The 22460-nt window shown below is 41.0% G+C and overlaps 1 long non-coding RNA gene across 1 annotated transcript in view; it reads left to right on the forward strand.

Annotated features, from left to right (window-relative positions):
* LOC144783018 (uncharacterized) overlaps positions 1 to 22460 on the forward strand; it is a 621918-nt gene that overhangs the window by 128671 nt on the left and 470787 nt on the right. Inside the window, exon 2 of the long non-coding RNA XR_013601364.1 lies at positions 19015 to 19172. This is a non-coding gene — a long non-coding RNA (uncharacterized LOC144783018). The remainder of the gene's footprint in view (positions 1 to 19014; positions 19173 to 22460) is intronic.

A 22460-nucleotide genomic window follows, 5' to 3' on the forward strand; every position in this document is an offset into this window, starting at 1 on the left:
CCTTTCTAGCATCACTAGATTGCTCCATTTGGCGCTTTATTTTCTTAAGCACTACATTTCAGTTTATTCTTTAAAAAATCATAACTCCGGATGTACTAATTGGATTTTTGCTGCTTTGGTCTTGTTTTAATAATTAAATTAAGCTTTATTTTTCTAACCAGATGTGGTTATCATTTTGTGTGGTGTTTGCATTGTTTTACTGTTTGAAGTGTTGCGCAAATACTTTACACATTACCTCCTAAATTAAGCCTGACTACTCTGTGCCAAGCTACCAGTGGGTGAGCACAGGTTAATTTTGGATGTGTTTGTGAGTTACCCTAACTAAGATTGTGGTTCCTGCTTGGACATGGTGCATACTTCTGCCAACCAGAAACCCAATTTCTAACAGTTCTGTATTAGTACAAGACCTTACCACACTTCAGTTTGGTGTACACCAAGCTCACAGGCACCTACATATGACAAAATAGGAGCGCACCTACCGCTATTTTAAGTGGAACTAAAGTGCAACTTATGGAATAGTATTTTACCTATCCACTAAGATTAATTTTCTGGCTTTGCCAGGGTTATAAGGTGCCACAACAAAACTCATTAAACAACACATTAGTTGTACAATCTTCTGACACTACCTTTCTAAGTAATGCTTCTTTGAGTTTCATCTTTGCCGAGCATTAAAAAACACTCTGCCTTGTAGAGGAATATTGGTAACAGTAGAATAGAAATTGTGACTTGAACAGTCAATGGAACATTATACTTTCTGAAAAACAAAGCTCAAACAGAAAAATATTTGGTGGAAAAGATCCGTCATTGACAAATTGAGACTTTCACACAAGGTGGTATGGCCAGTTTCATACCAAATGGCCCCCTTCCTTCTTATGTGCCAGCACAAACTATCTCCAAGGAAAGTGTGGGTAGAGAAGACATCACAGATGAGGTGGGAGCTACTGTGATGTATTTCCTATGGGTACTGTATCGATCCCCCTATTCCTGACCCTTGTCTGGTTAATAAGTAACTAGCAGCCATCTAACGGCGCAAAAACCCGTTATCTGATTAAGCCACACCACGGCACAGAAGCGCGTTATCTGATTAAGTCATAACGCATGCCATCTAATTAGGCAAGCGATATTCCTCCAGCCCCCTGATAGGCATACGGAGTTCTCAAAACAAATCAAACCTACAGCGACCTAGGAAAATCCCCGCAGCCATTGTTTTGATTTAATCGAGAACTTCAGTAAAGAATGTGCGAACGAACCCGTTCGTATGACATCCTTATTGACGTATTTATGTCCATCCTTACGTCAATCTCGGCACCTTTCAGGTATAAATATTACCGACATTGCCTTAAGCAAACACACGCGGTGGTGACGAGATTGGAGCAGCGAGACGTGCCGAGGAGCCCAGCTGAGAGCGAAGCCCACAGACGCTGCCCCGCCTTTCTGACGCGCTGAGAAGGAAAAGCTGCTTTTCTCCTGCCAAAAAATCCAGCTCCGGCGCTTCCAAGAAGCCCTCGCAGGCAGCTGGAATATCAAGACCTGGGATAAGAGATACCAGCCCTCCAACCTTCTAGATCCCAGGTACAGAACTGAATAACCCCTTGCAGAGAATTCTTGAGTCAGACCCTTGGCAAAACAAACTTAACTTAAACTGCTACTTATCTACTCCCGCCCACGTATTAGGCTTAGGTCAGGTACACTGGGGTAGGCGTGGTTAGAAGCACCAGTTGAGTACGATTAGTCAAATGTATATATGTATGTATCTATTTTATCCATTTTAAAGTATCATATGGCTCAGAAACCATATCAATGCTTTTACAGTATTATTTGATAATCCTGTCTTTACTGTATGCACTTTACTTAACTATAAGTATTGCAATAATAGCGAATCATTTCTCTTGTACGAGAAAAGAGACTGATCAATAAATAACATCTTTTATTGAATACGCCCATCTCTTCCTTTCTCTACAAACTGGTGAAACTAAGAATGCACTGAACTGACTGATTAAAATAAGTTGTCTTTTGTTTTCACACGACTCTAGAGATACACTCTTGATTAGGGGAGAGCAAAGTTGTCATGTTCTATGGTTGTCAGAAACTAAATCCCTTCTTGTCTATCCAGGGAGGTTCAGACCCTCCTTGCCTATTCGAGAAAGTTTCTAGTGAACTCTGAGCTAGCTGGCAAACACAAAACTTTAAGTCTAATATCGTCGGTAGAAGACCTAGTTAACCTCTGCCCTAGGTCTATACTATTGAAGATATTATTCCAATGCGCAGAGCCTATTGGGGTAATAGGAACTACACTACATGGCACCCAACCGTTTGGATAGGCGATACAACTAACGCAAGACATTAGAGTAACTCAGTCGTGCTTTTTCACACAGAGCCCCTTTTTTCCCATAATACTCCAAAGACGTCTGGAGTGGGTGAAAGGTTAATATCCGCCAAACCTCGCAGGAGGAGACCCCTATGTATGGTTCTTGGTTTATTCAATGTTGAAGGATACACTGTTCCAAAATATTGTGCATCTAATCTTTGTTTCCGTGGAAACCTGATCTGCAAATAAACAAAATAACCTTTCCACATGTCGGACAGTGAAGTAGAAAGGGAGACAGCTAGAATAGCAGCTGAGCTCATAGCAGCTGATAATACTCTGCTGGAAAATGACCCGGATTTAATACTCATCCCGGTCAACATAAGGAAATCTATAACTTTAAAACTTAGAGAAAATGGACTGACATTGAGAGGTGGTACAGTCATATTCGTAATTGATGCACAAGAATATCAGAGACAGAGGTATTCTATTCATGGATAAACTTTCCAGCAGCAAACGCTGTAACAAAGGACTTCCACTATTACAAAATAGAGGAACCTCCTAATGAGTACACTCCTTTCGAGGAGGTGGAAATACCACTCAAATTCCAAGAGCACCTGCTCTTGTTTAAAGGCGCCCTAAAACATAATAATCACATCACCAGGCTCGGTCCACAAGGTAGACCAGGAGCGACGTGGCCGGTCCTAGCCGGATACACACCACATCCAGACATTGAAGAAATGCCTGCAGCAGACCTTTTAGCACAGCTAAAACAATTAATAAAAATACATAGACAATTAGTCCAATATGTAATGCGGACTTCAACAGTCCAACCAGCAATTAAAATTCCACAGCTGACCCCTCATCAGGGGAACACAAATAAAATTACACCACAGAACATACAGTCCTGTCTAGGTAAAGTACCCGCAAAACGGGAACAAATTCCTTCCTGGCTAGCACAAAAAGTCACTCAAATAGAGGCGGTTTTTCCAGATACCACCCCTGTTGAGAAACATAGGATTCTGACTATCTGTCTTCCAATGGGAATCGCATCACATGTGGAGGACTGTGACACTTGGGGTACAGTCTTTGCTTCCATTTACTCAAAAACACATGGTGTACCATCCATGTCAGTAATACCAGATGTGCTAAAACAAATTCAAGACGAATACGGTCCAGAACCCGCTTTAACTCTCGGTATGAAATTACTGAAAGACTTCAAGCAGGTCTCGGCAATATTATTAGCCAACATAAAGGGAGAAGCAGCAAATGTGGCGATCCGCCAGAGGTTAAAAGAGACAAATATAGCAGACCAACCATCTGAAATTGCCAGAATTATAGAAAAATCCTATGAAGAACTAGGAAGAGATAGTTTGGGTGGAATACCAGTGAAACCCCAACTAATTGAAAGTCCTGAAAAGGTATTTATTAAAAATAATCTAAACACTCAAAAAAAAGAGCTGGGATGGAAATAAACAATCCACTCCTAAAGAAAAAAGATTCCAGTCCAGAGGAAGGTCTCCTCGGCGGAAAGAAAGATCTCCTGACCAAGGACGCAAGTCTCCCCAGAGGGAGCCCTCTGTGAAAAAATACAACCTTAGAAATAGGGATAATATAAAAAAACCTGATAGATATCAAGTTATTGATACACGTCCCTCTCAATCTTTTCAGACTTCCTCGCAGAAATCGGAAAGAAGAGGACGATCAGAACACAGGGAAGAGCACGTCAAGTCCAAAGACAAGGAACCTGCTCATCAAAATAAAAAATTACAATTTCCAAAGAAGAAGGTAGCCAGTATTAAAGTAATAAATCATGGCGAGAATACTGAGGACACAGCTGAAAAACGGAGAATGGGCTCAGACAATGCTAGACAGCGCAGCAGAAGTGAGCATAGCTCGCAAAGTCCTTATGAATCATCTGGAGACAGTGGACACGAATGAATACATTCAAGTGGAAACTGCAGATACCAGAGTTAGCAAACCTCATAAAATATATGAAATAACATTGCGTATAGAGGGGGATAAGACTAGAAACATAAGGGGACTATTTTGGGATAATCTCTCCAAAGGCTATGACATCCTTCTAGCTGAACGAGACTGGCCACCAGAGATTGTCAGGGAGTGCCCACATGGCGAAGAAATAATTATTCATGTGGGGGTAGGTTGCACACCTATTTTATACGCAAATAGTCAAATTTCTTTAGTTAATCCAAGCGTGCTCGAGATCGACGTGCCCAGCCCTACAGGCACGTAAGGGTAAAGTATAACAATGGGGGGGCACTGGATAGTGCCCCTAATCTCGGCACTGTAGCTGATGTGAACGCTGAAGTTAATATCCCATTTTTCAATATAACTCCTTGTGCATCATCTTTTCCACTGTTATTCCGCATTTAATCATATATTCAAAATAATTATGCCTGCCTTCTCAAATCATATTCCAATTCATAAAAAATATACACTTGCAAGAAAGTGGGCAGTAGCTCAAGCCCCTGCCTTATATAAAAATCATGTGGGATGGGATGAGGACTCTCCTCCTCACAAAATCCAGTTAAAATCACAACCTACTGCACAGAGGCAGTACCCAATTAAGCAAGAAGCTAAAAAACAGGTAAAAGAGATCCTAGATCAACTTGAATACCAGGGGGTGATTGAAACTTGCACCTCCCAAATGAACAACCCTTTGTTTCCTGTCTCCAAGCCAGACAATTCATGTCGTCTTGTTTTGGATTACAGACATCTTAACTCATGTTGCAAAACCTTTGCAGTACAAAATTCGCATAGTGCTGCACTAATGAATAACATAGTGCGCAAAAAATACAAAACAACATTAGACATCTCTAATGGATTCTTTTGTCAAAATATAGCACCAGAGAGCAGATATTTGACAGCGTTCTCAATAAATGGCACGCAAAAAAAATTCTGTCGTTTGCCCCAGGGGTTCAAGAACAGCCCAGGATTATTCTCAGCGAGAGTAACAGAATTACTACAAACATATGATGACGAGGCATTATCTTATGTCGACGACATCTATCTAACAGATGATGACTTGGATACTCACTTGAAGCGAGTGAACACCATAATACTTGGGTTCGCAGCAGAGGGTTACAAATTCAACTTTAAAAAGTCAAGAATTGCCCATCTAACAGTTCTGTTTTTAGGATATGAACTATCAACTGAAGGCAAAAGCCTGGCTGACAATTTCCTAGAGAAATGTGCTGTAATCCAAGCACCTAAAACATTAAAAAACTTGCAATCAATTCTAGGCTTCCTAAATTTCGGAAGAACTTACATTATAAATTATGCAGAGAGAGTTAAACCTCTATATGATCTAATAAAACCAGATTTTAAAAGAATCAATTGGACTCAAAAACACACAGAAATTTTGAGATCTTTACAAACAGACATGTTAGTTAAAACAAAATTACAAACACGTGATAACACACGCAACCTTGTGATTCGGGTCATCCCAGGAAGATGCGGATTCACATACCTGACCTCTAATGAGGGAGAAAAAGTACCAATTGCATACAAATCACACTTGTACACAGAAGCTGAAAAAACGTTCAGCATTAAAGAAAACATTGTTCATGCGGTTCAAACGGCTGTAGCAAGAGAAAAAGACCAAGCTGACGGTAGACGTATTACAGTCAGAACAGCAGAATCAGCTTTTGAGGCATTAACAACCCAATGTAATTTACCGACAACGGCATTGAATCCAGAGTGGATACAATGGGTAAATTCTATTGCTACAGACAAAGTAAAATACTATTTTGATCCGGAATTGAAGGAAATAAAATATCTAGAATATGAAAGAGAATATCCTCTGCCAATCGACATTCTGCCCTTACGACAATACGCCTGTGTAATCTATACAGACGGACATGCTCAACCCTCAGTTTGGGGAGAGCAAGCCTACAACGCCACATGTGAAGTTACAAAAGAAGTGTGGCGCGGAGGTAAACTAAGACCTCTATTGACAAAAACACACTCAGTGGAGAATAATTCAGAACAACAAACTGAAATTATAGCGTTAAAAATGGCGCTAGATAATGCCGATCGCGAATTCCCGACACTTATAGTGTGCGATTCGCATTACTGCGTCAAATCATACAATAACTATTTACAGAAATGGATTGAGAATGGTTACAAAGATGACACAGGTGCCACAATAAAGCAGAAAGCGCTTTGGGAACAAGTAGTTCTTTTAAAGAAAGAACTACCAAAAACTCACGTGATACATTCAGTGAGTCATCGGTGTGATGGCGTTCACGTTGCAGGGAATTCATTGGCTGAGACAGCCACAGCGGTTGCAACTAAATCGGCTTCCGTAGCTACAAAAAAGCGTACAGTAAAATACATTGACGGTGAAACAGTGCAGGCGGTGAGAACGTCATCAAAAGGCGACTGCTCAGCGCTACCGATCAATTACCCACTCAACTATACATACATAATCAATGCAAACTCCGTTCCTTTTGCTCGAATCCCTGGAGTGGGGGACAGAGTAATTCCAAACATGGACAGGAGAAGCTTGTTAATCGCAGACGCACATATGGGTGAGGGTCTTAGACACCTCAAGCTAAAAGATTCCTTAGAAGAATTACAATCAGTGTACTGGTAGCCAGGCATGAGTCTGCATCATCACATTTTTGCAAAAAACTGCCCAGGCTGTAACAGAGATCGCAGTGGCGAGCGAGGAGGACTATTGCCATGGCATTTCGCTCCAGATAAACAACAACAATAAGAAAGTACCCATCATAAAAAAAAGCGTCATATTAACATAAAAAGACTAATTTTCACTTATAATGTAGACCCCAGCGCTCGGCTGACGTCTGGACTGTTATAAAAAGATTTGCAAGTCTATAATGGCATATACGCTAGGAGCATGCTACGTTTTGACTAATATTTTCCCTTTAGCCCTCAAGCTTATGGGGAAGCATGGCCAAATGAGCATTGCATAGCGGGACTCTTCTCACTTCCTTCCTGAGGGATACGGGATGGTGTAAAGAAAAAACCAAGGCATAAAGCTATCTATAATGGAAAAGGTATTAGGTTCGGGAGCTGGGTGGGTCAAACATTTAATAAGTGTCCAACATAGTCTAAATAACCTGCCAAGAAATTCTCTGAAAGGATTCAGTCCGTATGAACTATTGTTCGGGACTAGAATGATGATCCAAGATCTTGATAGTCAGACTTCAGTGGTTAAAGATAAATGCTTTGATATCAAAGATCGTTTGGCTATTTTACAGGACTTAAATGAAACAAGGAAAGACCTGAGCAACATAAAGTTGAAACAGCAGCCAACAACCACTGAAGAGAAACCACCTGTCCCAGCAAGGCCTGTCTGGATTCCAAAAGTCGGGGATCTAGTCAGAGAGAAGATCGCGGTAAAGAAGGAATTTGGGCCTTCTTACAGAAAAGCAGTTCCTGTCTTGTCTGTCAACGGGACAAGATCAGTAGTACTACCGCCCCTTGCTGGTAAAAAGGAGAACAGAGTTGTAGCCATCGACCTGGTAAAACCACAATCATGTGGCCGATAACAAACAGTAGGCCAAGTGGACTCCCAAGAAGTAGTAGAACACCAATGTTTGCTACAAATCCAGAGGTTCAAACTAAGAGGCTAATCACATTCGAAATGCCTACAGAACATCAACAAGGACTATGCAACAAAGCAATGGAACTTAAACCTCTAAAAACCCAAATAAAAACATTTAGTCGAGACACACCAACCTACAATGAAGTAACATATGACTATGCTGATGAAACAAAGGAAACTTCTAGATCAAAAAGTAATCCAGAAGCAATTGGAACAATTGACAGAACAGCATCCGGCTACTTCATCAACTTCGATGATTCATCTGAAGAACTGAGTGAATCTAAGAAACAGCCATCAACAAAAACTTCTAAAGATAAAGCTAAGGAACTTTTTCAACAACTGAAAGAAACCTATCTGATTTCTCCATGGATTGAATTTTGGGTGGCCTTAGGTGCATTTATCCGCCTACTGTGGCTCATCATGGTACTATGCTTGGGACATTTCATTGAGGGAAAATATGCAACAATGGACACAGCAAGCCAGAAAATCAACTTGGTCCTTAAACCACACACATCTTCAAACGTCGAGAAAAGAGAACTTTCTTCAGTGAACTTCACAGCCAATCCTATACCAGGCGGTGTAGCATGGGGCAAAACTGATTATGAAATCTATGGTCCGGTTGAAATCCTGAAGTATCCACACCAATTCAAGATCTCATTGAGTGACTTTGTTAAACCAAGCACATTTGCTGATGATTGGGACTTTGAAAGTATTAATGATATGATGTCTGACCTAGTGATGTCTGCTAAATTTACAGAACATGATTATTTGCAGGGTTCGTCTAATTATGATCAGATGTTCTGCTACAACCACTATGGTAACCATTATCTACATAAATCTGCACAACCTAGAAATGTTTTAAATTATAACCAATGGGAACATTGTGCTACTCCTCCAAAAGGTAGCTCGAAAACATTTTATGATAAATATTCATACTTTTCAGGGTTTAACACAAGTAAAGCAGAAACATTTTATTTCAAATTGTCAAATAAGACAGGTATGAAGACCATGCTTACAAACACAAAATTGATATATTCAGATTCATTTTTTGAGCAAATGAATACATTTGGTTTTGATTTCTGGAACAATAATATTGAAGCAAAAACTGTTTGGGGTACAAGAGATTGGCAAGTACAAGGTATAGAATCATTGTTTAGAGCCTGCATGATCCCAGAACAAATTATATTTTTGAACGACACTATTCAACAAACTACCTGTCTTGGCTTAGCCAAAATCAAAGATTTAAACAAACCGTCTATTCCAAAGCCAACAGTGAACGGTAATAGCTCTATAGATGTTGAGATAGACGTGAACCATATATTAAACCAAAACAGAACACATCCTGAATGGAAAAAATGGTTGATCTGGCCCACAGATACAAATAACTGTCAAGACAGATTCCTGAACAAAATACAGGGGTTCACATTGACCAGGCCAGACCCTAGATATTCCCAAAGACAACATCCAGGGATAGTAACCACCTACAGTGTGGGCAAGCTCTGCCTTCAATGGCTACAAACATCCACACTGGCAGAAATTAAGCAACACCTAACTTTACTTACAGAAGGTGCTGACTTGCGTGATTTCATTATGGGACCACGCAAACAGCGTCAGAAACATTTCATAGCGGCCTCTATATATGCAGCTTATAACGAAGCCTGGAAAGAAACTCAAATTGAGACAGCAGAGAAAATACGGGAAATTGACCGTATTAATTTGGAAAAATCACTTTCTGTTGTGGACAATGGGTTAATGACTCTGTCCTCCAGAATATATTCTCTGGACAGCATTGTGTCTTCAGCAAGCGATATAATATCGCAAGACTTACTGATGTTACAACACGGTCAGTCCCAATTGCGTTCTATTGTACAGCTTGGCTGGACGTTACAAAATCTGCGTTCAGGCTATGTGCCTTGGCGTTTAATCAACACAACGTCACTATTCAATATCTTTAACCTTACTGATAAACAAATCAGTTTGGCACAGAAGGGTGCTGACTATACAATTCTGAGCATTGAAAAACTTGAGAGATTACCATTGACAATGTCAGAATGACCTGTCATTGAATGGATAATACATGGGATAATAAATATTCCGATAACTACTTTCCAGTTTCAATACTGCCAAAAATATATACAGGCAGGCCAGTATGAAAGGTTGGGTAAAGGGTACATTAAGTCAACATGGAACTTGCCCTATACACACGCATGTGTCAGTAGTAAAGGCCAGAGTGTGTTTCTTAGTGGCAATAATTGTGCAAGGTCACTAAGCGGTACACTTCTGTGTCAGGGTATTAGCTTGCATGGAGCCTGTGAAGGGACTTCAAATAACCTTTCATGTTACCAGCTAGGCACACCTACAACACAAATAGAACCATTCTTTAGGAGGCTCTCGAACGGGAGTTACATTCTAATAGTAGATCGCAGATGTTGTAGTTTGCTGCCCGGAAAACCTTATCTCATAACCGTGACTAGGAAGGTCATGTGCTGTGAACGAGTATTGTTCCCGAACGATTCTCCAGACAGGGAGGCAAGGTTATGGCCCAACTTGAAAATTGCTTCTATTCGAATTGATACTTTAAGCAGAATGAAGACAGTGCTCCTACAGACGCCGACCAGGCTAACGTCATCAAAAGAAACGTATGATCTCCAAGTTGCAAGGACAACGGCAGAGAATCATTCATTGTTATCAACTAATTCCCCCATACATTTCGCAGAAATACTGAACGAAATCTTAAATATTTCTGATACCAGTGGTGTCTTAAGTGTATTTAAGACAGTGTTTTCAGGAGCTTTAACACCATTCAAAGCCATCCTGGGTATTTTTCCAGACTTTGTCCATTCCATTTTTGGCGGACTTCCTCGCCTTTTGGGACTAGTGGCAGGCATCCTATTTTTGATCCTGTTGCTTCGCTATGGCAAACCATGTCACAGACAAAACACCTGCGACAAGGGAAGAAACGATCCTAGCCATTGGCTACCGGGACCGCATAACTAAAGTCCTTGGACTAGCACGGCTTCGGGACTTGAACATGACTTGGTTTCTTTCATTTAGACCGATGTGGCAACGTTGTGTTATGCCTGTATTAAGGTGCTTGCTATGTGGCGAAGAATGCGTGTTGGACACCTGTCTGGCACTACAATCGGATGTGCCAATGGACGCGGATACATTGTTGGGTCCGGTAACGGCTCATACATTGTGCTGTCCCCAGCGGCTACCTATCCTGATGACGGCATTCGTGGAGACTTCACCACTGCGATTGAGGGGTAGTGAAGTACGAGATGAAAGCAGCATCGATCAGGTACGACCTTCAGTCAGCTATGCTGATCAAAACATCAATGGAGGCAATCATGCTCATGAATGCATGGTAATAACTTTTTCCGAGTTAGTGGAACTTTCGCAAGAAGCTGTTGACAGTTTTTTCAACAGTCTGAATGATATGATGTTTTCACCAGAGCAGAAAGAATGACTTTGAGCAAGTTAGCACACGGAGTTCCCTACATCCTGAATTTGGCCTTCAACTTTTAAAAAGCGATATGGGAATTTTTTCTCATCAGTTTTTCAGACAGCGGGAACAATTTTTTTCCAATCCAAAATATTTACAAAATTTTTGGGACACTTATCTTCTGCTTAAAGTAGAACTATTCTTAGAGAACTAAATTTCTATTCTTAGGTGCTCTAGAGACTTTAGTTACCCTCTAGCATGTTCATGAGTATTTTCTGCTTTGTGATGGAATGGTCTCGCAATTTTTTTCTTCTGTATTAAGAGCCATTTCATGTGTAAATTTCTCGTTTTCATTTATGCTGATTTAGAAATATGCGTAACAGATTTTTCATTTATTATACTGCTTGAGTGCATATAGTAACTATTCACATCTTTTCGTGTATTTCACATTTCCAGTTTTCGAAATACATGTGATTGTATTTTGGGGTGGTACGGTATACACATACACTACTAGTTTTTTACTATGCCTAGATTTGTAAATATGGACATAGATTACGTGGAGTGGGTGTGATGTATTTCCTATGGGTACTGTATCGATCCCCCTATTCCTGACCCTTGTCTGGTTAATAAGTAACTAGCAGCCATCTAACGGCGCAAAAACCCGTTATCTGATTAAGCCACACCATGGCACAGAAGCGTGTTATCTGATTAAGTCATAACGCATGCCATCTAATTAGGCAAGCGATATTCCTTTAGCCCTCTGATAGGCATACGGAGTTCTCAAAACAAATCAAACCTACAGCGACCTGGGAAAATCCCCGCAGCCATTGTTTTGATTTCATCGAGAACTTCAGTAAAGAATGTGCGAACGAACCCGTTCGTATGACATCCTTATTGACGTATTTATGTCCATCCTTACGTCAATCTCGGCACCTTTCAGGTATAAATATTACCGACATTGCCGTAAGCAAACACACGCGGTGGTGACGAGATTGGAGCAGCGAGACGTGCCGAGGAGCCCAGCTGAGAGCGAAGCCCACAGACGCTGCCCCGCCTTTCTGACGCGCTGAGAAGGAAACGCTGCTTTTCTCCTGCCGAGAAATCCAGCTCCGGCGCTTCGAAGCAGCCCTCGCAGGCAGCTGGAATATCAAGACCTGGGATAAGAGATACCAGCCCTCCAACCTTCTAGATCCCAGGTACAGAACTGAATAACCCCTTGCAGAGAATTCTTGAGTCAGACCCTTGGCAAAACAAACTTAACTTAAACTGCTACTTATCTACTCCCGCCCACGTATTAGGCTTAGGTCAGGTACACTGGGGTAGGCGTGGTTAGAAGCACCAGTTGAGTACGATTAGTCAAATGTATATATGTATGTATCTATTTTATCCATTTTAAAGTATCATATGGCTCAGAAACCATATCAATGCTTTTACAGTATTATTTTATAATCCTGTCTTTACTGTATGCACTTTACTTAACTATAAGTATTGCAATAATAGCGATTAATTTCTCTTGTACGAGAAAAGAGACTGATCAATAAATAACATCTTTTATTGAATACGCCCATCTCTTCCTTTCTCTACAAACTGGTGAAACTAAGAATGCACTGAACTGACTGAGTAAAATAAGTTGTCTTTTGTTTTCACACGACTCTAGAGATACACTCTTGATTAGGGGAGAGCAAAGTTGTCATGTTCTATGGTTGTCAGAAACTAAATCCCTTCTTGTCTATCCAGGGAGGTTCAGACCCTCCTTGCCTATTCGAGAAAGTTTCTAGTGAACTCTGAGCTAGCTGGCAAACACAAAACTTTAAGTCTAATATCGTCGGTAGAAGACCTAGTTAACCTCTGCCCTAGGTCTATACTATTGAAGATATTATTCCAATGCGCAGAGCCTATTGGGATAATAGGAACTACACTACACTACAAATCCTTTAACAGCATATGTGGAAAGTCTGCAGCAACAGGTTTGTGCTAATGTGTGGACCCAGGCAAAAATTATATTTTCGTTTGCGGCATTGGCGGAATTTTGGTAACTCCACATTACGTTTGTAATGCGGAGTTCCTGTCAAATTCTTACAATCAGCGAGAGGTGGAATTATTCTGCCATTCACGCCTCGCATTGTTCACAGGAACAATGCAAAGCTCCACAACACGCTTCTTGCAAGCGCGAGTGAGATTTGCACGATTTCCTGTCACCATGGAGTCCTTCCAGCACCATTTCATAATGCTGGTGGATCCAAACAGTCCATCAGCCGGTAAACATGTGCTTATGATAAAGATTTGTCGGCCCCTAGTGTGATTTCCAGTCCCCACAGAACCTACTGGCCCCATTTGTAACTCATGTGGCTACGGACAGTCAGGGCTTCTTCACAAGTACATTTTCTACTCAATACACAGGATGTGAAAACCTTCAGCTGTACAAGGAAGCTAGAAAGAGATGAGTTGGAAGTACGAAAACCTAGTGTCTGCAAATTCTTGACACTTAAAACCATCCCATCCACAGAGCCTTATCTCCTGGGGTCATTGACCACATATGATCGTTTTTTACTGTTCAGGTTTCACCTGGATCTTTTTCATTTGTTACTTGCCGTTCCAAAAGAGTGTAGCAGAGGACAGATGTTAGCACCCTGTGGTGGCGACGGTGTGTCTCTACAGGACTTGCTACACTTTATGCTGCTCTGTAAATTTTATGAGGTACCCCAGAGATATTTTTTAATTCCACTTTTAAAGAAGCTGAATTTAAATCTAGGCTCGCCCAGCGCATTTGTACCTGCAATTGTGTAAGCCAGATTGCATTTTCTTCATCGTAGGATATCTCAAATCTACGGTGAGAACTAGGGCTTGCCTGGAAATTTAGCTATCCCACTGGTAGAAGGCTCTTTCTGTTTTAACGTGTGGTACATTTGTTTTTTTAACGGATCCATCTTCTTCTCTTTTTATCGATATGAACTGTATTTTTATTGTATCATGTTTTAAATGAGTTTTGGACGTTGTGTAACTTTTATGGTTTTCTGTGTGCAAAACCGAATAAAGGTGTTTTGATTTGATTTGATTTGAATACCCAGCTAAATCAACTTGACAATCCCTTTTCGAGTGAATATTCTATTCAAACAAAAAGTTCAGGTTGTTTTTTAGTGCAAAAGGCATTCATTTTCTAAAAGATCTAGGGCCTTCCCAAAATCCGCTATCATTTAGAGACTTGCAAAAACACTTCAACTTGTAAAACTTAGACTTTTATGATTTTTTGCAGCTTAAAGGTCGCACTTTCTAAACTAAAGTTTTTAAACAACTACCCTTCACTCATCAGGATCATGCTATCCTTTAATAAATCTGTCCCCCAGGCCTCTAAGCTCTACCATCATTTACAACCGAAGTCCTCCAACACTTTTTCTAGACTCCAAGCTAAATGGGACCCCAACGGAACTATTTTGCCACAATATTGGCATCAGATTTGAAGATCAGTGGTCTTGTATAAAATATCCCCCTCTCTTGCACAGACGAAATTCTGGTTACTACTCAGGACCTTCTGGGCCCCAGCACGCCTTCACAAACTCTCCCTAAGAGAGACTTCAAGTTGCTAGAACTGTAATGACCCTGTGGGTGATCTCCAGCACCTTCTCTTTTACTGTAAAGAGACCGCTCCTTTTTGGGATTCAGTGTTTGACTTTATTGACTCTCTTTGCAGAGTCACTCTGGAACGATCGTTTTTAACACTACTCAAGAGAGTTTTGGACCCGAACATCAGATTCCGCAGCAACAGTCTATTAATCGATATCCTTCTTACTGCTGCCTGCAAATCTATTTTAACTAACTGGAAAAACACAGCCGCCACCTCCTTCTGCCCCTGGATCAACTGCATCTTCTTTCTGAGAGGGGCAGATAACACCTCATTACAAAAACTCCCCGTGGATTACACGCAATACATCTATCTGGAACTCCCTTGATAACTATTTTGCCACTTCCAAACCACCTTGATTCTCTACTCCCCACCTACTACTCCCATGTACATCTGCCCTCTCTTGCATGGGTACAAATATGAGTGATATTCAGAACTGATTTCACTTCCAAAACACTGTACTAAATTTGTAGATTGAGTGGAGAGTATGACCTGGAATACACCTGCACCTATATACAATAAGACACTCTCGGAATTTTACATGCTGATGCATTAGTTTGGTCTTTATACCTACTAGTGCCTCTTCTTTCCCCCTTTTATCTAGCTTCTTTTACTTTTCTTCTATCGCTTAATTGTATGCCATATCACACACCCTATGGGTTTATCTATTCTTCATATGTGATTTTGCTCTTACTTACCTGGATTTTGCTCTGTATTCTGGATCCTCAGGTCACGATTAACCCTCCGGGACTGTCCACACCTGAAATTTATACCTTAAATTGGACCCTTGTATCCTCTGATTATCCTTTTTTCTCTGTTCATTTGTTTATGAAAAGGCATGATTTTTTAAAAACTTTTTTTAAACAAAAAGGAAGTGCTACAGAGACCCCAACTTCTTCTTCCTGTCCATGAGGATCCTCCCAGTAGCTCGCCCATCTCCTAGTCACTTTTCATTTGGATTACAAGGTGAAAGGATCACTATCTGTATGCAATTCCTGCTGCATATATACCATTGGATTTGAAGGAAGTTGATTTTCTGACATCACAACAAGTACATTAAAAAAATCTTTGGATAATGGGGGTTGATAGAGGGCAAGCACCAGTATATATCTGTACTTTTTATTCAGCTTTTAATTTTATTGCAGTTGTGTTGAGTGGCCTGGATTTGCAGTAACGCCTATGTTTTTACATTCAGTTTTTTAAAGCTTTTATAAGGGAATAAGGTTGTGCATTTCAAGTAACTTTTCCCCCCGTTAGCAAATTTTGCACTGTTACTTTTTTGTACAGTGTGACCTAGTCTGCCCTTGGGCCATCCAGCCAGTACTAGACATTGGATACATAAAACAACTATTTCTGTGGTATCTGTTGTTTCAAAACATCTACGATTTAGACCAGGGATGGCATTGGATTAAATACAAAAAGGATTTTTTTTGCATTTCACATTTTGTTGTGGAAAAATGTCTATTTTGGTGGAGTAATAATATTTTGATGACTTGGGAGGATCTGTGTTGTTGAAAATGTTTATAACTGACTTACTTTTCATTTTTGGCATTGCTGAATTAATGATAGTGTTGTCTTCATAATTTACCATGCCTCCTTAGTCGGGTCAGTGTGTGTTGTGTGTTTGCCACAGGCCCCTATTTTGTCTTTGGTCTCCATGCCATGTGGCTGGCGGCCATTTTGTGTAGTCAGTGTCCATAGGCCGCATGTTTTCTTTATTGTCCATTCCTCCTTGAATGTTGTTGTTTGAACATGGGGCCAGCATCCATTGTGGGTAGTAGTCAGTGTGCTTTTGTGATAGGCCTGCATGTGTTCGTTGTTGTCCATGCCATCTTGTTTGTTGTTGTTTCAACATGTGGCCGGCAGCCCTTTTATGTAGCCAGTCAGTGTGTTAAATTCTGTTTTTTCCAGTTTTCAAAGCCATTTTTAGGGACAAGGATAGAGGTGGGTTATACCGTTTTCTTTTTTCTTCATTTTTCTTTCTTTTTTCCCCTGATATCAGTTTAATGTGCTTGAGGATCATTGCAGTATGTATGTACAGGTTTTATACAATATGTGCATTTTTCCCATTTTCCCATGCACATCCTTGCCCCCCAAAATATTTCTCATACTCTCTAGTGAGACACTAGCAATTACTTATTTTTTTTTACATTATTTGATTTTTCCCTGCACCCCTTGCCTGCCACAGGTCTCTTAGGCTATAGGCACACATCAGCATTCATGGGTAACCATGAACTTGGTGCAGGGGAACTGAAACACATTGGGTGCATATTGCTAGCTGACTCAGTTTTTGGAAATAAATGGATATCACTGCTAGTCTTAACTGCGATTCAAGTTCTTCCAGTGCAAGCATAGCTGATTGTGGAGAGATATAACATGCTGCACAATTAATACTGGGCTATGCAACATTAACCAAACCATGCTGGTAGGCCTGCTTACTATGCAGCATGTTTTTAGGGCAGCATAGCTGCAGCATCTTATGGTATTAAATTATAATGGTTTAAATAAGAGGAACTAGGAGCTGTTGGAAGGGTGCAGCACACACGTTCCCTTGAACAGTAACTGAAATACAGAAGTGTGCAGTTCCTTAGGGAGGAATAGAGGTACAGTTAAGGATCACTATTGGAATGTTAGGAGCAAGTGACCTCACACACGCTAAGAGGGGTCATGCTTCATCATCTGGGAATGCTCCTTATTGAGCCGGTGCTATAATGCGAGACAGGCACCCACGAAGGGGGCCTTTTGCCAGAGATCGTTTGTATTATGCCATTGGATGAAGTGAGGGTATGTGGGGTGTGAGGTCTGTGTAGCGTGGTGTTGTGAAAGTGACTTAAAATAGGTGTAGTGATTCTAGGTTTGAATAAACTGTATTAGTTGAGCTCACTACCCTAATTAAAACTTACAGTGGTCCTTGTTTTGGATACAATGTCCTAGGGAGCAGTCATGATTAGTTTTCTTAAAAATGTTGGCTCAACATGTTTCTTGCCTATCATAGCCCATAAGGAGTCTGTTGGCAATTCGTCAGGACCAGAAGAAATCAACCTACAGTATTTGTATCACTGATTCACTCAAGTGTGTTGAATCAGTCACATTGTGTCAAACAAAGTAAGATTCTACCTTGTTGTTCGGACTGACCTGAAAGACATAAATTAACAAACAATACATGTAATTTTCTTATAATGACTTTAGCAGAAAATAGGGCTAAACTCAGTAATACACATTGACTTTATTTCATTTGCCCCATGCTGCAGTTCATTGTGACACTTTATCAAAATAAAGGGAAGGGACAAGTGGGGAAAACTGACACAGCAATTGTGTGCAATGCCCAAGGATATTACAGGGAACTAAGGCCATGCCTTACAGTGATCGTGTGGTCAAGGTGAAAATCGCCGCCACATTTGGTCTATCATTGTGAATGGGGCCCCTGTTGTGATATTACATGTGTCCCCTACCAGGCTCAAGACTGGTTTACCTTCCGTACACAATTAGATGTAGGCTGTATGTCCTGAATCACAGCCAAATTACTCTGTACATATGGGTGATGTACCTGATGTGAAATTACGTGGGGCACCCACCTGGTACATGACAAGTTCACCTTGCTTATGCAGATAAGTGTTCATCAGGTACATCACCCATATGTACAGAGTAAATTTGCTGTGATTCAGGACATACAGCCTCTGCCTAGTGGTGTAGGCAAGGTAAACCAGTCTTGAGCTTGTTGGGGCACACATGTAATCTCACACCAAAATCCTTTTTTACGTAATCAAGGAAGAATAAGGGATGGGCAAAGGTCAGGCAATGAATGGATAAGGAGTAGAAAGGAATGCAAAGGAAATATGATATTGTTTGTAATATCTAATTTCTGTCATTCCGTACTGTCATGGAAACTGCTAATTAAAGACCACATTGGGATCCATGACCATGATGATCACTCTATCTCTCCCCCAGTACTTTTTGACTGTTTGATTAAATAAAACATGTTTCTTGACTACAGTACTTGTGCCTGGCTGTGCAATCCTCTTTATGTTACCAAACATCTCTTCCCGTCTTAGTTCTACACAACAAGACACGTAAAGGAGAGACAAGGGAATGCTTATGAAAAAAGAAAGCAGAAGAAAGGTATCGACAGGAAAACCTCAGCAGCAGAAACAGGAAACATAGAAATGCAGGAATAATAAACAACATCCAATCGCAGTTGAAAAAAAAACTAGTAAGTATACACAAGGCATAATTTCAGTAGTTGGGAATAAAAAAGAATTACAGGCGGCATCAGAAAAATGTGCCGTGGTGATGTTGGTAGACACACCCATCACATCCGCAGCGGTGCTTTTGGCAGCTAGCTCAGGTGCCATTTTGCCCTTGGATGCTTAAGAAAGAAGATAACAATAAATGATTGGTGGTACTCTCTACAAAAACATTTTGCCAGGAATAGCATTGTACTTTTAAAATAACTTAGCCTTTTCCTCTTTTCATAATCCTAAACCTCAAACTATAACATTTTGAACTATTCATGCATTCCAAAGAATGATCTTTGCTTCCCCACCCCCTTTTGATGAATCAAGTTTATCCACCTTTGCATACTGCACATTGGTGAGATTGGGACTATGGCTACGTAAAGCCACAGAGAAGATCGCAAGTTAAGCAATATCCCTGATACACTACCTCTGTAAGAGTGAGTAACATGATGAGGTAACAATCATGTCAGTGAAGCCATCAGTGACCATTTCATGAGTGATGTTAATATGTGAGGTCATCAGCAGTGCATTGCAGGGGTGTAAGTTATAGTTAGATCAAGTAACTATAACTGCTCAATTTATCTGGTTTTGTATGAGAAAATATAAGCCTAAATATAACTTCTGGGTAACTTTGCCTTTTGTCAGTGAATTTTTAAGGTATCTTAACAATTCTTTTTCATAACGTTGATGTCTCTGTAACTTTTGGTTTTACCAGTAAGTTTTTTAGGTTTTTTAAATTCTATTTCATAACTATAACATCCTTGTAACCTTAGTTTTTTTCAGTGAATCTCCAAGGTTTTTTAAATTCTATTTTCTACCTGTAACGTTTGAAAATGAGTGGGGGATGAGACAATGCAAGAGTGTTTCAGTGGGTGTGTGACTGAGTATGTGAGTGTCTCAATAGGTGTGTGACTGTGTGTGTGTGTGTCTGTGTTTCTGTGTGGGTACATGAGTGTTTGGGTGGGTCAGTGACTGGGTGCATGAGTTTTTGAGTGATTTGACACTTGAGAAAGACTTATAACATGCCAAGTGACGCTCACAGTCTACTTCTCTGCATGGTTGAGAAGGTAGTATCAGTATTTGCCTATATATCTCAGAGAGAGTAGTAGTACACCTCTATAAGAGCCATGAGATGTTTAAGTAAATGTGATGCTGTGCAGCTGCCTCCTATAATAAATCTATGGCTATCTAAATGTGTATGTAAGTGACTGTATAAATAGTTCAGTACTTGTTTTAGGCAATAAAGAACTATGTAGGTGTCAGTGCAACTACCTTTGAGTCTGCTGCATGCAGAGTTTCTGGTGAGTGACTGAATGTATATGTGTTTCTGTAGCTGTCTGATTAGGCTGCAGAGAGGGTCTATGCTTTTGGGAACATGTATATCAATTGCTTTAGGGGTGCATACTCTGTCTAGTACTTCGCGTAGGAGCCTAGAAGTGCTCAAATAGCGTTTTCAACTTACAGGGACATCTGTCAGTCTCTTAAGCACAAAACAGCATCTTTTACGGCATACTTACAGCATATCTTAGAACTGTGTTTGGGCCCTCAGAAACACCTATAACATGTCGAGTGAATTAGCCTTCACCCATTTTGGAATACTATTTCTCTGCATGGTTTAGAAGATTGTGTCAGTACTTCCCTACATATCTGAGAGAGTGTAGAAGTACACCTTTATCAGTGCCATGACATGTTTAACTAAATGTGCTGGTGTGTAGCTGCCTCCTATAATACCTCTATGGCTGTCTAAATGTGTATGTACGTGACTGTATAAATAGTTCAGTACCTGTTTTAGGAAATAAAGAACTATGTAGGTGTCAGTGCAACTACCTTTGAGTCTGCTGCATGCAGAGTTTCTGGCAAGTGACTCAATGTATATGTGCTTTTGTAGCTGTCTGATTAGGTTGCAGAGAGGGTCTATGCTTTTGTGAACATGTATATCAATTGCTTTAGGGGCGTATACTCTGTCTAGTACTTCGCGTAGGAGCATATAAGTGCTCAAATAACGTTTTCAACTCAAAGGGACATCTGTCAGTCTCCTAAGCACAAAACACCATCTTTTACGGCATACTTACAGCATATCTTAGAACTGTGTTTGTGCCCTCAGAAACACCTATAACATGTCGAGTGAAGTAGCCTTCACCCATTTTGGAATACAATTTATCTGCATGGGTTACAAGATTGTGTCAGTACTTCCCTACATATCTGAGAGAGTGTAGAGTACACCTTTATCAGTGCCATGAAATGTTTAAGTAAATGCGCTGTTATGTAACTATCTGCTATCAAACCTGTATGGCTTTCTAAAATATGTATGTAAGTGGCTGCAGAATACTCAGTGTCTGTGTTAGGCAATACAGAGCTATGTTGGTGTGACTGCAATTATCTTTGAGTCTGCTGCATGTATTAATAGTTTCTGGTGAGTGACTGAATCTATACATGCTTCTGTAGTAGGCTGGATTTACGGAGGGTCTGTGTAAGTAGCGGACAGGTCGTTACTCACCTCAGGCTACCCCGCACCGAACTGACCTGTCCTGAATACACGGTCACAGAGTTAGGGATACAGGTGTGTGGCCACAAGTGCGAGTCTCCTCCGCCGCTGCCGCTCCAGCTGCCATCACATCTCCGTTGGTGGTGGCCTGGGGAAACTCCACCCCCACTGCAGGAAGAAACTTCAGGACGGCGCTATGGTTGCTGCTGGGCATTAGCCCCCTCCCTCCATCTTTCGTGTCTCCCCCTGCCACCTGCCACCTTGCAATGCTGCAGTGTACCCAGGGACAGAGAAGAGCGATGACTCTAAAACGGGGCACTTGCACGTAGCCAGGCACTCATAATTAGTGACTCTCCGCAGCAGGACGATGTGGCCAGCAATCTCAATTAAATATCAAACACCAATAGCCCCAGTAATCACTAGCCCCTGCCATTTGTCTCTAGCCCAGGACATCCAGTAGTATATCGAATGCAGGAGCATTAGGAGATACCCCAGAGGGTGAGCCCCAGGCGACTCATGGAGGTGGCCCACCTAGGTCCGGTGCAGCCTGCTAGCAGACCCGGTGTGCCCCACTCAGTTGGAACCTCAGGGGGGTGGCATGGAGTATGACTTGGGCACCCGTCAGCAAATGCCAGCCAGAGGTCCACATCCTCTGTTCAAAGGTGAAGGCACGAGTCAACCAGGAGTCAAGCAGGAGGGAGAAGGGCACCAGATTGAACTTTCCCCATGATGTCGTATGAACATGACACTTAAAAAGAAGCAGGCAAGTTGCAAGGGT

The sequence above is a fragment of the Lissotriton helveticus genome, chromosome 9, assembly GCF_964261635.1.
Source record: "Lissotriton helveticus chromosome 9, aLisHel1.1, whole genome shotgun sequence".
NCBI lineage: Eukaryota > Metazoa > Chordata > Amphibia > Caudata > Salamandridae > Lissotriton > Lissotriton helveticus.